Raw genomic sequence first — 17,071 nt, 5'->3', positions numbered from 1 at the left:
ACAGCCGCGATGAGCTGAGAGTTCATGTTGTCTGGTTGCGAAGGGCTGGAACTCCGATGCAAAGGGCCCTTGTGGCCACCCCCTCCACACCCAGTTGAGCACCCGGCTGATGGTGCGATCCTGGGCAGATGCGGAGGCCACAGTGGCAGCCGATACAGGCGCTGCCGGAAGATCCTCAATCAGAAGGAGCGATGAAGCTGGAGCCGGGTCCTCCACAAATGCTGGAAGAGGGCAACGGCTGAGGGCGTCGGCATGGCCCATCGATTTCCCCGGGCGATGGATGAGCCGGTAGTGGTAGGCAGCCAGGAAAACAGTCCATCGCAGCATGCGTGGTGAGAGGACCGGTGGAGTTGGACGATCACCGGCGAGGAGGCCCAGGAGTGGCTTGTGGTCAGTGATGAGGTCAAAAGTCCTGCCATAGAGGTATTCATGGAACCTCTTCACTCCAGCCACAAGTGCCAATGCCTCCTTGTCGAGCTGGCTGTAATTCCGTTCCGTCGGAGATAGTGTCCTGGAAAAGTATGCGAGCAGTGCTTCTCTTCCATCTGGAAAACGGTGACTAAGGACAGCACCGATGCCAAAAGGTGAGGCGTCGCAGGCAAGGACCAGCGGCCTGGATTCACTGTACTGTACCAGCACACTGTCTGAAGAAAGGAGAGCCTTGACCGCGTTGAAGGCCGCCGTCTCCCGATGACCCCAGGCCCAAGGCGTCTTAGTGCTAAGGAGTCGGTGAAGAGGCTCAGCCACTGTGGCTTTGTGGGGCAGGAACATGTTATAAAAGTTCAGCAGCCCCAGGAATGCCTGCAACTCCGTTTTGTTCTTTGGAGTGGGGGCCTGCTGGATAGCGCGGATCTTGGATGTGGTTGGATGAAGACCGGAGGCATCGATAAGATAGCCCAGGAACTCTACCTGTGGAACGGCGATCTGGCACTTCTCCCTCTTTACCTTGAGCCCGGCCTCCTGGAACCTGGTCAGCCCGGCACGGAGGCGCTCGAACAGCTGCTGGTGTGAGTCTGCAGACACCAAGACGTCATCAAAATATGGTACCACGCCTGGAAGCCCTTGCAGGAGACGCTCCATAAGGCTTTGGAAGATGCCAGGAGCCACACTCACCCCGAACTGCAACCGGCGGCAACGGAATGCCCCCCGGTGGGTGACGATCGTCTGGGCTTCAGCAGTGGCATCATCGACTGGCAGTTGTTGATAGGCTTGGGCAAGGTCCAGCTTAGCGAAGACCTTACCCTCACCCAGGGAATGCAGCAGGTGTTGGACAACAGGAACCGGATAAGCGTGCTGCTGAAGTGCCTTGTTGATCGTGCACTTGTAGTCAGCGCAGATTCTCACCGACCCATCTGGCTTGACAGGCGTGACGATGGGGGTTTCCCACTTTGCGTGGTCAACCGGCTCCAAAACTCCTTGGGCGATCAGTTTGTCCAGTTGTTCGTCCACCTTAGCCTTGAGAGCAAAGGGAACCCGGCGTGGCTTTAGCTTGATGGGGGCGACTTGTGGATCAAGGCTAAAGGAGATGGGCGTACCTGTATATTGGCCCAAGGTGCCGTCAAAAACCTCGGCAAAGTCTTTGACCAGACCCTCAGTCTCTGCGTTAGAGATGCAGTTGATGCCGGTGACTTCCAGGCCGAGGGCATCAAACCAGTCTAGCCCTAGGAGGCTTGGCCGCTGACCTTCGACCACCACCAACCGGAGCAGGCCCGAAAAATCCTTGAAGGCGATCCGGAACCGGCCAACGCCTACCACGGGAATGTCGTTTCCCTGGTAGTCTCTCAGGTGTACGCGGTGAGAGTCGAGTTGCCTTTTGGACACTCTGGGTACCAGTCTTTTGATGGTGCTCCATGACACGATGGACAGGGCAGACCCGGTGTCGATCTCCATGTCACATGGAGCTCCTTCAATGAGCACCGTGACGTTCAGCTTGCGTCGCGTAGGCGAGTCGGTTTGGCCAATCGTGGTTCCAGACGGGCAGTGGCAGTTGGTGAGAGCGAAACAACTTTCCTTGGCAGACTGGAGTGAAGACTTGGACTTGCGAGTCGATGAAGGGGGGGTGTCAGACGGAGCCGATCGGCAGACCTTAGCGATGTGGCCCCTTCTGGAACACTTCCTACAGATGGCGTCTCTGAATCGACACTGGGCACGGGAATGGTTGCCTCCGCAGCCAGCACATTCCGGTTGGCCCTTGGACTTCAGTTGGAACTTCCTGCGCTCCCGCTTTGTCTGGTGCACGTCATCGTCTTCACTGGAGGATGCCTCCTCACTGCTGGCCTCTTCATGATGCACCGGAACTGGCTCCCTAGCAAGACGCGGGCTGCTGGACTTGCGGATCTCCTGGGCGGAGCGTTCAGCAGCTTCTGAGGCCACAGCCTCCTCAATGGCTTTCTGTAGCGTGAGGTCTGGCTTGGCTAGGAGGCGCCGTTGCAGATGGATGTCCCGGACCCCGCAGACGATTCGATCCATCAGGGCATCGTCTAAGTCTCGGAACTCACAGTGCATTGCAGCCTGTCGCAGGGCGGTGGTGTAGTTGTTGATTGACTCCCCCTCTGCCTGGTTCCGGTGGTAGAACGCATGGCGGGCAGCAATCTTGGACGGCTTTGGTGCGTAGTGGTTGCGGAGCTTCTCTTGGATCGTGTCCCATGGTGTTGCCTGGACTGCTTCAGGCGCAACCAACGCTCGGGCCGTCTCAAACACCTCAGGCCCACAGAGGCTGAGGAATAGGCCCCGCTTCCGATCCTGTGATACTGCTGTCAGCTCGTTGGCTTGGAGGTAGCAGTCGAACCGAGCAAGGTAGGAGTCCCATGATTCAGAGGCTGGCGCAAACGGTGGTAGAGGCACAAGTGAAGCCATGATTCCGATGCCGGCGTGAAGGGCGATGGATGGAACACAGTGCTCTAGCCAGAACAGTCAGCTCTGAATTGGTTCTGCCCAGTGATTTCGCTCAGTGATTTCGCTCTGTGATTCAGCTCAGTGATTCAGCTCAGTTCAGAGGCTGGCCGCATCTGGCTGTGCTCTGATGTCCATCGATCCCATCCTCGTCGCCAGTGTTAGGTCGTGGGTTGACATAGCAGCCGGCACAGCGATTTCTTCAAGTAGCTCTTTATTATGGCAAGCTGGAATAGAACTGACTGCGAACAGCTCAGCCGGCCTGTATTTATAGGCAGCCGGCTATCAACATTGTAACCACAACAGCCCAGAGTTCCCGCCAAAAATAACTGGCGCGGACCTGAGTGAAAACTATCTACAGACCTGAGTGAAAACTATATACAGTATCCCCCTGTTGGCCCAGGGTGAAACTACACTACATAACAAGTACAAGCTGCAGTAAGCTCTAAGAGCACAGAGCACACTTACTACTAATGATAGTTATAATAATAATTCCAGTTTGTTGGAAACTAATTGCATAAATATCTGCAAACAATATACAGCAGTAAAATAACTAGGAAGTTCTGAACCACAAGAACAAGCCATATGCAAAGCATCATAAAACATCAAGATACATAAAAATGCAACCTAATTAGAGTATAGAAGCATAAAAATATCACAAAAAGATCGCAGCATGCATACAGTTCCCAAACTCGTTTTCCTACACATTCAAACTACACAAAACTAATCAAAGCTCACAATCTCCAAACATACTTTGTACCATATTTTTCGCTCTATAGGACGCACCCGACCATAGGGTACACCTTGTTTTAGAGGGAGAGAACAAGAAAAAAAAAATACTCCCCCTCTCTGCTCAGCACCCCTTCAGCGAAGCAGCAGGAAAAATGGAGCACCTTCCATTTCTCCTCCCACTTAGCTGAAGGGGCGCTGCACAGCTCTCCCTCTCTGCTGAAGCCAGGAGAGTCTTGCTCTCCTGGCTTCAGCAAAAGGAACCTGAAGCCTCCAGAGTGCAGCGGGACTTCCCGCTGCGCTCTGGAGGCTTCAGGTGGCTATCCCTGAAGCCTGGAGAGTGAGAGGGGTCGGTGCGCACCGACCCCTCTTGCTCTCCAGGCTTCAGCGAAAGCAACACGTAGCCTCCAGAGCACGGAGCGAGCGCTCCCTCTGCGCTTTGGAGGCTTCGCGTTGCTATTGCTGAAGCCAAGGAGCCTGCATTCGCTCCATAGGACGCACACACATTTCGCCTTAATTTGGGGGGGTGTCCTATAAAGCGAAAAAAATGGGGTGTGTCCTATAGAGCGAAAAATACAGTAGTACCGGCACCTCTTTCTGTTGTTGCGAAAACGTGTGGCACTTACTATAACAACTATATGGTGAGTTTCTAGGAAAAGAGCACCCTGCAAGTAACTAATAATCAACCAATATGTATGTACCGTATGTACTCGAGTATAAGCCGACCTGAATATAAGCCGAGGCACCTAATTTTACTACAAAAAACTGGGAAATCTTATTGACTCGAGTATAAGCCGGTTCACCACACCACAAACCTCCTGGTGGGCCAGAGTGTATGTGCGTGCGCATGCGCACACAGCAGAGGGGGCTTCTCTCTCCCCCCAGCCCCTCCCATCCCCCTGCCTACTTAGGGTGCTGCCGAGAGGCAGTGGCTGGTGGCGGCAGCGGCAGAGGAAGAACAAGCAGCCCAAAAGGGCTGCTTTCGGGCTGCTCGTTCCTCTGCCACCGCCAGCTTCTGCCCCTTGCAAGGGAAGGCACAGGAGCCGCGCTTGGCAGAGCAGCAGCGGCATGAGCGGCAGCAGCAAACAGCTTGCTCCAATGAGGGGCTGCTGGAAATGAACTCGAGTGGGACCCTCACTCGAGTATAAGCTGAGGGGGGCTTTTTTCAGCATAAAAAATGTGCTGGAAAAGTCTGCTTATACACGAGTATATATGGTACATAAAAACAAGTCAATAACAAGGCATAGGATTTGACTGCAAATGTCTATAGCTGGTAGCTTGATCTGAACAAATTGGACAACAGAGCAAGTTTAGGAGTTGCCATCTCTTGTAACTGTGTAAGTAAGTTCTTATTCACACATATCAGGGGGACTAAACCATGGTCCTCCAGATGTTCTGGGACTTCAACTCCCTTCAGCTGCAGCAGCATGGTAATGGTCAGGGATGAGGAGAGTTACAGTCCAGCAGTCCAACTTTAAGCTTTGTTTCCCTCTGTTTTAAAAAAAGCAGCTAGCCTCAGCTTAAATAGTCACAGAATCCATAGTATGCGCAAGTCCACCTCTTCACAATCTTGTTCCTTCATTGCTGTTCTGAAGACACAGTAGAGAGAGTGTCTACACTGGCTGGCAGTGACTCTCAGGGGTTTCAGACTGAGGTCTCTCCCAGCCCTTCTTGGAGATGCTGGGAATTGGACCAAGGGCCTTCTGAATGCAAAGCAGATGACCACCCTTGGACTACTGCAATGCCCTCTACGCGGGGCTACCTTTGAAGGTGACCCAGAAACTACAACTAATCCAGAATGCGGCAGCTAGACTGGTGACCGGGAGTGGCCGCCAAGACCATGTAACACCGGTCCTGAAAGACCTACGTTGGCACCCAGTGCGTTTCCGAGCACAATTCAAAGTGTTGGTGCTGACCTTTAAGGCCCTAAACAGCCTCGGCCCAGTAGTCCTGAAGGGACATCTCCACCCCCATCGTTCCCTCACTGCGAGAAGCCAAGTTACAGGGAACCAGGCAGAGGGCCTTCTCGGTAGTGACACCCACCCTGTGGAACACCCTCCCACCAGATGTCAGAGAGATAAACAACTACCAGACATTTAGAAGACATCTGAAGGCAGCCCTATTCAGGGAAGTTTTTAACGTGTGACATTTTAATGTATTTTTAATCTTTGTTGGAAGCCTCCCAGAGTGGCTGGGGAAACCCAGCCAGATGGGCGGGGTACAAATAAATTATTATTATTATTATTATTATTATTATTATTATTATTATTATATATTCAACACAAGAAAACAGTTACAATTTGTTGTTGACAAAGGACAGCTGGACATATAAAGGGCCCCATTACCTTTAGTAGCTTAGGGCCTAATCAAACCTAAATCCGGCCCTGGTAAAGAGAATATGTTTCAGAACAGGATCCTACAGGTGTTGGTTTTCTTGCCTCAGTTCAGCTGTTGTCTTCAAGTTTCTTTAGAGTTTGCCCGCTGCTTGTACTAATAAAACGGAATCAAGGTGCTTATAAGGGAATGAGGCAAGCCTTTAATTCAGCAGGTTATAGGCCATAGTGAACTATGATGTGGACTTCGTTTCCAAGACACACACATGATGGAAAACTGGGAAATATCGATGAACATGTCGTGAACCCAAGCAATGTTGACATCCTGCATCAAAGGGATCCCACAGAAGAAACAGTTTGAACTGCAATATTCATGACGAAGACAGTTTTTGGGAAGCAGAATTGCACAGCCATTGGAAGATAACTAGTCACTATTGTAGAAACCAAGGCAGTAAATCCATTTTCCATTTCCTTTCTGGACCTACTAAAGCCGTCACTGACTTATCAGGTCACCAGGCTGGTCAAAAAAGGCATAACAGGTGCAGGAAGGCAGACATAAGTCAAGGTCTCTGGTAGCAGCATCACATAAGACCCTGACAGTCAGAGATTTGACAGAGCCCATCAACTTGTACTGGAAATAAGTGCAGTCCATTACAACCCCCAGTTCAGCTGCAAAAAGTTTGCCTTTTCCCAAAGCCAGGCTAAAAAACATAACTGCAGCATTCCAAGTATGTGGTTCTGACAAACACTTCCTTGATTTCAAGAACTTTGAGGACTGGCCTGCCTAATATCTCTCCTTTCTTTTTTGGGGAGGTGTCTTTTTTCTCTCCCCCTTTAGAAAACACTGAAGACGCAATACGCGAAATGAGGAGCCCAGAAGAAAAGACTGCCTTCATCCTGGCGAAAACCTCACATGAATATGTACTGCCCGAGCCGTCGAGTTCAGCACTAATGTTAAGATAAAAGGGAGAAAGAAAGAAGAAGCCATTTACCTGTCATTTAGACTGCTACATTTCCAGATCCTGTTAAACACAATAATTACACTGCAAATTGGCATTGAGCAACAAATGTAGCAAAATTGCAGAGCCCGACTTTTTATGGTCCTTCTCTTTTTCCCCCCCGCAGATTTTGTCTTCCTTACAATCGGTTTCCAGGATAATTGTGCCTCCCTTTGTTGAAAATGATGACTGTACTTACGTAGTGCCCTCAAGAAGGCGAAACTGCATGCCTCAGTGAATTCTATCATCATTTCACCCCCTAATGAGAGAGATTGTTTGCAGGCAGATGAAATTAAATTGTAAGCTCTATTGACTTCAACAACAGGTGCCATTTGTGAAGACCCAAAGGGAACTATTGAATTGTCAAAAAAGATTTAACTCTTCCCAGCACAGAGGCATCAGATAATATTTCCTTGGTGTTTGCACATCACAAGGCATTAGTTCACGTAAACATCCACCACTAATAGTGGAGGCAATCGCATCACTGGGAAAATGGCCAAAAAGGATTGAACCAACCGGGAACAGATTGTCTTCAGTTTTCTGATTTTCACGTTGCAGCCATCAAGGAAGAACAGAATGGAACCGAGGAAGAAACAAGCTTAAAGCTTTTAACTTACCTAGTATAATGGTATGGGGTTGCTCGTGTGTAAGTTGCCGCCTCTCCTGGCTATGTTGCCATGTTAAACCTTTCTGTCTGGACAGCCCTTCAATTCGTGGCTGCCTCAGTCGCTGGCAGAATCCGTCAGTGGGCGTTTCTTAAACCTTTTCCAACATAAAAGTTGTTTGACACCCAGTCTCCTCCTACTTTCTCTGCGTGGAAGTCTTCTGCGCAGGGAGGGCGTGGGTAGCGGAGGACCAGTGCTCTCCCCGCTGGTGTCCGGTGAAGAGTCTGGGAGCCCTCTCTCCGATTCCCCCATCTGCCCCTCCTTATTCCTGGTGTTGCACTGAATTGCTTCCCCATCTGCTGAGCTGCCTCTCTCCCTGCTGGGCCCTTCTCCAGCATCATTTGAGAGCCTCCCCTCCACCTCTAGCTCCGATGTCAGTTCCCTGACACCTAGGTCTAAGCCCCACTGAATTCAGCAGGACTTACTTCTGGGTAGGTCTGGTTAGGATTGTGCTGCAATTCATTCTTTCCAACTGTTTGAAAAGAAAACAGAAACTTGTGTGTCGAGGTCCCCAGGGCCACCCCAAATAACTCACACATCACACAGAAATTTTGTTTAAGGTTTTTGGCATAATTTTGGCCACAACTTTATTAAAATACAGAAATGTGAGTGGTTGCTTAGGCATTGGTTGCGACTATCTGTCCCCCCCAGTGGGGGACAGACTGACATTCCGCATGCCTGCGAAAGTCAGAAAAGGGGAATACACTTGGGGGTAGCGACGGAGCAGGGAACCTGCCCTCAGCCCTCCCCAAATGCAACCAGGGGCTCTTGTGTGGCCCTAGCCCCTTGACAGGGTTCGGACAAAAGCAATGTTGAGCCCCTGTATTCCTTTAACAGAATCCCTTGCAGCAGCAGCATTAGAGGGGCAGGCACAGCCAACCCATGTCCCTCAACCAACCAAACCATAATCCAATGCCTAACCACAACCTTACAAGTTTTGATGATTTGCTACGCAGTAACCAAAAACCAAATGGCCCCAGCCAATCACCCAGATGGACAAAATTCCTACCAGGCCCCTGCCCCAAAAGCAGACGACCCCATGACAGGCATAGCGAGGTCAAAGCGAACAACCCTAAATATAGGAGTGGGACGGGCAATCCGATGCACGGGCGAAAAGAGGAAGTTCTATGCCTCGTGCAGGGAGTTTTAGCATTTCTGGCTGTCAATCATCAAATGGCAACGTTAACTTCTTCCCAACAAGGGAAGCCCAATCACAACAGTGGCCACGATCAATTAGCCCGCCCCACAACTTTGGAGTGTCCTGTCTGCCTCCACCGCAACACATGCTCTCCATGAAGGAGAACACACTTTAACTGTTGCTTTGGGCTGAGGAGGAGAGAAGGGGAAGGGATTTTCATTCAGGAAGAAAATGTAAGGAAATTCTTTTTAAAGGTTGACTCCAGGTATTGCCCATGTCAGATTTTTTTTCTTGAAGAGAAGTTAAAGAGCATTGAAGACACTGTACAATCCCACCAATTGGTCAGGGACATTGAGAATTGTAGTCTAGCAACTTCAACAGCCACAGGCTCCCCATCTCTGACCTAGATACTGTATTCACTTCCAACCCACAATGCTTGAGATCATCCCATGAGATCTACATGTTCTCAATTTGAGTTCCTGACAAAGTTTTTCCTCAACAGTCATTGACATATCAACCTTCCAACTACGATTTTCTAAAGTGTTCTTGGACTGTATCATCATTCTTCAAAACTAATCAAACTTGTACAGTACACACCCTTGCTTTCTTCACTCAACCCAAAGTCCAAGAAGAAACAAACTAGTCCTCTGAATGTTTTTCACTTCTTGTTAATTCCTGCCCTTGTCAGAGCATTGCAATCTTCCTGGAGAATCCTCCCCATTTTGGACATAATTTGATATTTGAGTGATGTGAAGAACAATTAAATACTTATGCATTACGTAACATCAAACGTCTCCTTGGAGATGAAGTACATGCAAATGATAATGTCTTATGGTCATGGTTAAAATTATTTAATTTCAACTTGAAAGTGGAGAGATTTTGCAACAGCATGATATATTTGATCCAATGAAATAATCAAACCAGTCTTGTATCACATTAGCGGCAATTTATCTCTCCTGCCAGAAGGGGAAAATATATTCCAGCTGCAATAAATGGATTTATGTCTCCCATAACTATTTCTTTCTGCTGAAATATTCCACATTCATTTATTTATGGAAAGTATTTTTACCCTGTTCTTCAGCCAAAAGGGCTTCCACAGTTGCTTAGGTATGATCAATAAAGACAAGGCAGTCCTTGCCCATAGGCATGCCATCTAAAATACATGACACAAAAGGAAGAGGGGATGGCAAGGGGAGAAGAAAAAAGAAAACTCACACACCAATCCTTTAAAAATATTTCTTCTAATGACCATCTTGAAATACAGAGACGGTAGCTCTAAACATCAAACAGAAAGTGACAGCTGTAGCATCTCTGTGGGAGATGATTGTAGGGAATGTTTTCCTGTTCAAGTGTGACAACTCAAACTTTGGCTCCTCCTTCCCTCCCTCCCCCAATTTTACTCATTGGTAGCTATTACAGGCAAAATAGCTCACCTGCCTGCAGCTGAAGCTGGAAGAAAGCTCTTGAAGGAGCCATGATCACATGTCACATAGGACTCCTGCGACATATATCCAAAGATGTATGCCCGCAATACAAAAGCAGAGTCCAAGCAGAAGCCAGGCATTGGAGGTGTGGGTTTCTAAGCTACTTTATTATGTACAAAACAGAACAAAAGAAAACATGGCTCCTCTCTCCTTCTTCATCTCCGAGAGAGCAGAAAAGCAATAGTACAACATAATGGAACAATGTAGCTCATGGGTAGGCAAACTAAGGCCCAGGGGCCGGATCCGGCCCAATCGCCTTCAAAATCTGGCCCACGGACGGTCCAGGAATCAGCATGTTTTTACATGAGTAGAATGTGTGCATTTATTTAAAATGCATCTCTGGGTTATTTGTGGGGCATAGGAATTCGTTCATTTCCCCGCCCACACACAATATAGTCCGGCCCCCCACAAGGTCTGAGGGACAGTGGACCGTCCCCCTGCTGAAAAAGTTTGCTGACCCCTGGTGTAACTGAACTTCCGTTCTCATGACTCCAACAGTATGGAATGTCAACACAGACATGTGATGAAAACAATCACACATCCTGCAACGGAGAGGAATGAAATCCCAACACTTTTTATGGTGCATTCATGATTACTTCTGCTCATGATACTGTCATGACATACCCAATCCCCTTTCAAAACAGTTTGTGCCTCCAAAAGTTTTGGGCTTTGTTTCCAATTAGTGCACATCCTGCAACTGCCTACTCAAATCCTATAGCTTTTCTATCACAAATGTTCTGGCTTGTTGTTTTTCCTCTGGTCCAGCTTTAATTCCGGTATAGCCCCTCCAGAAAGCAAGAATGTGCTAGCACTGGGGAAGGACCACAGAACAATTAATAAAGCCACACACCCTGAGGTTAACTCAGGATTGCCTCAAAGGCTTGCCTTCGAAAAGGCACCAGCTACCAATAGAAGAGCAGAGTGTTTTCACTCTTTGAGTAGATGCGAACAAGGGCACCCTAAACAGAAGGAACTCCTGCATACACTGTTATAGAACATATTTTCTTTGCTGCCTAACAAAGCTTTGTTTTCTTTCACCGCTGCTCATTCTCAGAGCCATTTCACACACAGAAGGGCAGCCTGTCACATTACCTGGTGCACAACAGGACTGGAAACCTGCCAAATCTGGAGCATGTGAGCAGGGGTGTAGAAATGCATGCAGTGCTATTTTTCTATAAAAAGAGGTGCCAGAACTCACCATGAGCACCTCCCTTGTTCTCTTATAAGAAGAAGAAGAGTTTGTTTTTGATATCCCGCTTTATCACTACCAGGAGGAGTCTCAAAGCGGCTAACATTCTCCTTTCCCTTCCTCCCCCACAACAAACACTCTGTGAGGTGAGTGGGGCTGAGAGACTTCAGAGAAGTGTGACTAACCCAAAGTCACCCAGCAGCTGCATGTGGAGGAGCGGGGAATCGAACCCGGTTCACCAGATTACGAGTCTACTGCTCTTAACCACTACACCACACTGGCAACGGCACCCACCTGAGAGGTATCAGAACTGAGTTCCCATAAGTTCCAGGTGGGGGGAAAATCCATGGGCATAGTACAATTCCCCTGGTACATGTGATCTCTGTCCATGAATAATTGGTTTAGAACCGATTTGTTATCCCACTTCAAAATCAAGGAAGTGATGCAAGATACATCCACGCTATAGATTTTGTTGGCTTCTGTCTGTCTTGGGAGACAATGGAGGAATGCTCCTTTAAAGGTGAAGTCAAACTGTTGGAAGGTTACAGCACCTGCTGTGGCTGGAAATACCAATACAGGAGAGACATGTTTTGTTGCAGCTAGGGCAGATGAAGGCATCCAGTTTCGCTGTTACAGATGCATCATGGTGTTTCTTCTCTCTGTGCTCCTCGTCCTCTGGTCACTGCTGTGGATACACAAACTGATGGTCTGTCTCCAGGCACTGTGTTCAGGGTTCAGGCAAGGGATTCCCACACAATGGGGATAATAATAAATAATAATAATAATAATAATAATTTATTACTTATACCCCACCCATCTGGCTGGGTTTCTCCAGCCACTCTACAGAATATTAAACACACAATAAAACATCAAACATTAAAAACTTCCCTAAACAGGGTTGCCTTCAGATGTCTTCTAAAAGTAAGATAGTTGTTTATTTCCTTGACATCTGATGGGAGGGCGTTCCACAGGGTGGGCTCCACCACCGAGAAGGCCCTCTGCCTGGTTCCCTGTAACCTCACTTCTTGCAGTGAGGGAACCGCCAGAAGTCCCTTGGAGTTGGACCTTAGTGTCTGAGCTGAATGATGGGGGTGGAGACGCTCCTTCAGGTCTACTGGGCCAAGGTCAACTGAGTTGATGTTGCCAGCCTTCATGTCATGCTTGCAGACATCTTTGTCAATGAGAGCCAGTGTGGTGTAGTGGTTAAGAGCGATAGACTCGCAATCTGGGGAACTGGGTTCGCGTCTCCGCTCCTCCACATGCAGCTGCTGGGTGACCTTGGGCCAGTCACACTTCTCTGAGGTCTCTCAGCCCCACTCACCTCACAGAGTGTTTGTTGTGGGGGAGGAAGGGAAAGGAGATTGTTAGCCGCTTTGAGACACCTTTGGGTAGTGATAAAGCAGGATATCAAATCCAAACTTCTCCTCCTCCTCCTCCTCCTCCTCCTCCTCCTCCTCCTCCTCCTCCTATGGGCCTAGTGCCTGAAGCCAGCTCCCCATAGGGTAATGGCACCTTCCATTCTGTCAACATGACCAAACCAGGGGAGACGTTTCTGAGACAGGAGCGCAAACATGCTGGGAAATGTGGGCTTGGGAGAGTCCATCTGTGTTTGAGACTCCGTCCTGCCATGTGATGCCCAAAATCTTCCTGGCAAAGTGCATGCGGAAGGCGCTGAGGCATCGCTCACACCGGAAGCTCATGGTTCCCCCCCCCCCCCAAGAATCCCAGGAACTGCAGTTTACCCTTCATGGAGCTATAATTCCTAGCACCCTTAAACTATAGTTCCCAGGGTTCTTTGAGGGGGGAGCCATTTGTTTTACATGTGCTTAAGGTGTACTGTTTGGGTGAGGGCATGGTGTGCGCTGCCAAATACAGTGGTACCTCAGGTTACATACGCTTCAGGTTACAGACTCTGTTAACCCAGAAATAGGGCTGCAGGTTAAGCTTCAGGATGAGAACAGAAATCGAGCTCCGGCGGCCCAGCGGGAGCAGGAGGCCCCATTAGCTAAAGTGGTGCTTCAGGTTAAGAACAGTTTCAGGTTAAGAACGGACCTCCGGAACGAATTAAGTACTTAGCCTGAGGTACCACTGTACAGCAGTTCTTTCCAAGGATATCAGGACAAAAGGAATGAGGAGGTGGAAGGGGAACCAAAACAGTTTTATTAACAAATATAAACAGCAGGCATGCAAAGCATTAAATAAAACACACCCGACAGGGGCTACCCAATCTCCCCTTCAGCTGCCCGGAGCCCCAGGGAGAGCAGCAGGAGAAAGACCTCTGACCGTCGGTCTCCCAGCATCAGGTCCTTTGATCTGGGTAGAAGCTCTTCAGCCCCCCCCCACCACCACCTATGGCTTTTATAGCCTGCCTTGATGTAATCAAGTGCACCTGGCATTGCTCATGATTAGCCCAGGACCCTGAGATGGAACTAATACAGAGTGGCTGAGAGTCTCCCACTACCTGCAGCCAGGCATCCAGCCAGTACTTGCAACACAGAAGAACCCAAGAAACTTCTGACAGGCGTGTGAAACACAAGACTCAAACTGGGGATGTTAAAGGGAAAGGGACATGCCACCTAACTCCTCAAAATGCAATTGTCTTCTGCATTTCCACTACATGGTGTGGTTCAACTTAGGCCCCTTTCATTTTTTCTGCCAAGCAACTGGGAAAGACCAGTTTCTTTCCACCCAGGCCCAAGCAACTGGCCAAGTATAACTCACTCCTGGAAAGTAGTGAAAAGCTTTGTGCTTGCTGGTAACTAACAAAAGCTCTTTCTCCAGTAGCTGATCCTCAGATTCACTCCATTATTCACCGGCAGAAAGGTAGGGGGGATAGAATGGGGGGGAAATTTATGGCCTGCATTTGCACAAAAATCATGGTTTCCTAATGCAGGTTTAAATAGACAACCAGCGGGTTTTCTGCATAACAAGTATTTTTTTGCCATTTTTGTGTAGCAATGGTTGAGTATGTATGAGCGCACACAGGAAGACAGAGCCTGGAGAGACATGCGGGCATAACTATTACAGGCATTGTCTCCTGCCTCCTGGGGACAGCCCAACCACCAAGTCACGCTCCTCTCAAATAGCAAGCGGGTTGCGTGCTACCTGGTGAGATAATGCCTGTTTCATTCGGGTAAGAAGAAGGAAAATGTGTTAATAACATCTCTGACATTTAATGATGTTTCTTTCACTTTTTAACACATCATTGCACAGATATTGAATCCATTCATTTCGGTAATGGACTCGACTTCTGCAAAGCGTTCCTCCCCTTAAAATAAATAAATAAATAGATGCAAACAACAAGGGGAGGGGGGAGCGGGTGCGAATTGCAACAGGGCTCTTCTCTTGCCCTTCCACCACACTGTACATGGCATTTGGCATTTTGCAAGCTGGGCTCTATTCCATTTGGTTCCCTCCGTCTCAGTGAAGTATCGATTTCGCACCCCCTATATTGCTATCGTCCGGTTTTCAAATGAAACGGCATGTATGTCAGACCCTTTCAGTTCAAAATAAACTATTTTCAATTGTACTGATGTAGCTGAAGTCCAGGAAAGAGAGAGAGAGGGAGGGAGCAGGGGGAATCTTCAACGTGACACTTTCACAACCCCCAGGCAATGCAGGAACATAGGAAGCTGCCTTATAATGAGCCAGACCATAATGAACCAGTTCATCTGGCTCCATGTTATTGTTATAAGAATTCTAAGGTCCCAAATATAAAATAAACGTTCATAAATGTACAAGGCAAACACAAACATAAGTATATAAACTACATGTCTGAAATAATACAGGAGAGCAATCCTGAAGCCATTTTGACTCTCCCAAATTGACCTCAAATATGACCTCTGCAAGGAGGAAGAAAATGGGAAAGCCTCTCCGTTGTCTTTTGCTTACCTGTCTTAAGAGCATATTTGTGTATGAATGGGTTGAGTTTGTGACCTGGATTCGGGAACTAAAAGTATTTACCATCACACAAAAAATGGCCAAGCTGCCCAGGTAAAGCAATCAGTGACCATTAACAGATATGCTGGCAAACAGGATTTCTGCTGTAGACCACCTCCTGTGAAGTAGACTGCCCCCTTCTGTGATGTATGTATGATGTTTAGGGGGGTGGTCTGGGGCCACAGGGTGGGCAATTTCAAAAGTCTGTATAGGGGCTGAAGATAGGAGTACCTGGCATGCTCTGGTTCATGGGGTCAGAAGGAGTCGGACACGACTAAAGAACAACAATATAGGGGCTTGCGCACCATTGCTCTGGGTTCCTCCTCACTCCTGCATATGGTGAGTGAGGACCTTGTTGCAACAGTTTAATAAAGATCAGGCTTACCAGCTGCTTTGCTTCTCAATATTCTTGGGTCGGCCTATGTTATTTTCTTCTACTGATAGGGAACCCACTTAAGGACTCTATATGGGCTCTTGGATACCCCATAAGGTAAAAGGAGCAGGTTTTTTCTATAACATTATCTACATTGACTAGTGTCTACCTAGTGTCAGGGGACGATTCCAGTCCTGGAGATGCCAAGAATTCAACCTTCTACATGCAAAAAAGATGCTTCACCTCACCCACAACTGTTTTATTTTGTTTGCAAAATCCTTTTTCCACCCTTGCGTGTATTTCAGATATTAACATTGTGCAGGTTGAAGTGACTGGGAGCATAAGAACTGACTCTTTTTGGGAGAAATCATTGTCCGGACCCATAAAAATATTATTCAAACTGTTACCTGCAGAACTCTTCAAAAACAGAACATAAGTATCAAAGACGCATCCAAAATATCCATACAATGTCTTGTGCTGTCCAGCACAGGCTCAGCATCTTAGAAATAAAAGATAATGCAAAAAAAAACCCCAAAAAACCTGTGTCTCTCTCCCCTATTCCAGGCTGCCTTAGTCTCCCCAAGGCTATGTAGCTTCTTGGACAGCTTTGTTCTCTGTTGCGTTCCGAGAAAAACTAACAGCCACCACCCTTTCAATATGGCAAATTTGCAACTCAGTACCTTTGTCACCTGATCTAAGGTTACAACGCTCACATGTTAGCTAGTAGAAAACAACTGTTAGTTCATTTTCAACTCAGCAAGAGCTCAGAGTCCACTTAGAAAACCACTGTGGGGAAACCTAAATGTTAGCAATACATATTTAGCCTTTTTCCGTTTTAAACCTTCATTAATACACACACATTTTCCATTTCTATGTCAATGAAACCAATTATACTTAACACCGTGAGTACAGCTTCACAGTCTGTATGACACAAGGACCTGGCTTCCATTGTGAAGTCATGTTGCCATGTGCTTCCTCCATTGGCACCAAGGAGTTAAACACTGGAGCATTGTCTCTCTCCATGTTCTATGAGCTCAGAGATGTGTTTTATTAAGAAACAAGCTAACCAAAAACATCTAAGGGGGGCGTTATCCTGCAGCTCTTACCTGACCTTTAAGGTTTTAAGTAAGCAATCATCTCTGGAAATGCTGACGTAATCCATATTTTATCCACACATTAATCCTTGATTATACCTTATCAGATACCAGTTTAGGTCTTACACCTTTTCCTTCACACTCTTCCTCTCATTGTTGATCGCCTCCAACCCAGGCAATAGAGCAGATGTTATCTTCAACAGTGCTAAGCATGCTGAGGACCTTCAGTAAGCAATA

The 17,071-nt window shown here is 47.8% G+C and overlaps 2 long non-coding RNA genes across 6 annotated transcripts in view; one reads left to right on the top strand and one right to left on the bottom strand.

The window, feature by feature from the left end:
* Positions 1 to 17,071, top strand: part of LOC308466823 — a 76,423-nt gene that overhangs the window by 12,862 nt on the left and 46,490 nt on the right. The gene's annotated exons all lie outside the window — the stretch shown is intronic.
* On the bottom strand, positions 6,135 to 15,498 carry LOC308466818. 4 transcript variants are annotated; one of them, XR_013980976.1, is made up of 4 exons: positions 15,439 to 15,498; positions 15,320 to 15,364; positions 8,007 to 8,089; positions 6,135 to 6,902 (listed from the first exon to the last, which is right to left on the bottom strand). It is a non-coding gene; the product is annotated as an uncharacterized lncRNA (long non-coding RNA). The 4 variants fall into 4 exon arrangements; XR_013980977.1 differs by having other exon boundaries at positions 6,135 to 7,569; positions 15,320 to 15,466; XR_013980978.1 differs by having other exon boundaries at positions 15,320 to 15,466.

The sequence above is a fragment of the Podarcis pityusensis genome, assembly GCF_964106645.2.
Source record: "Podarcis pityusensis genome assembly, chromosome: 17".
Lineage (NCBI taxonomy): Eukaryota > Metazoa > Chordata > Lepidosauria > Squamata > Lacertidae > Podarcis > Podarcis pityusensis.
The sequence above is the reverse complement of the archived record's forward strand: the minus strand, read 5'-3'. Positions and strand labels throughout refer to the sequence as shown.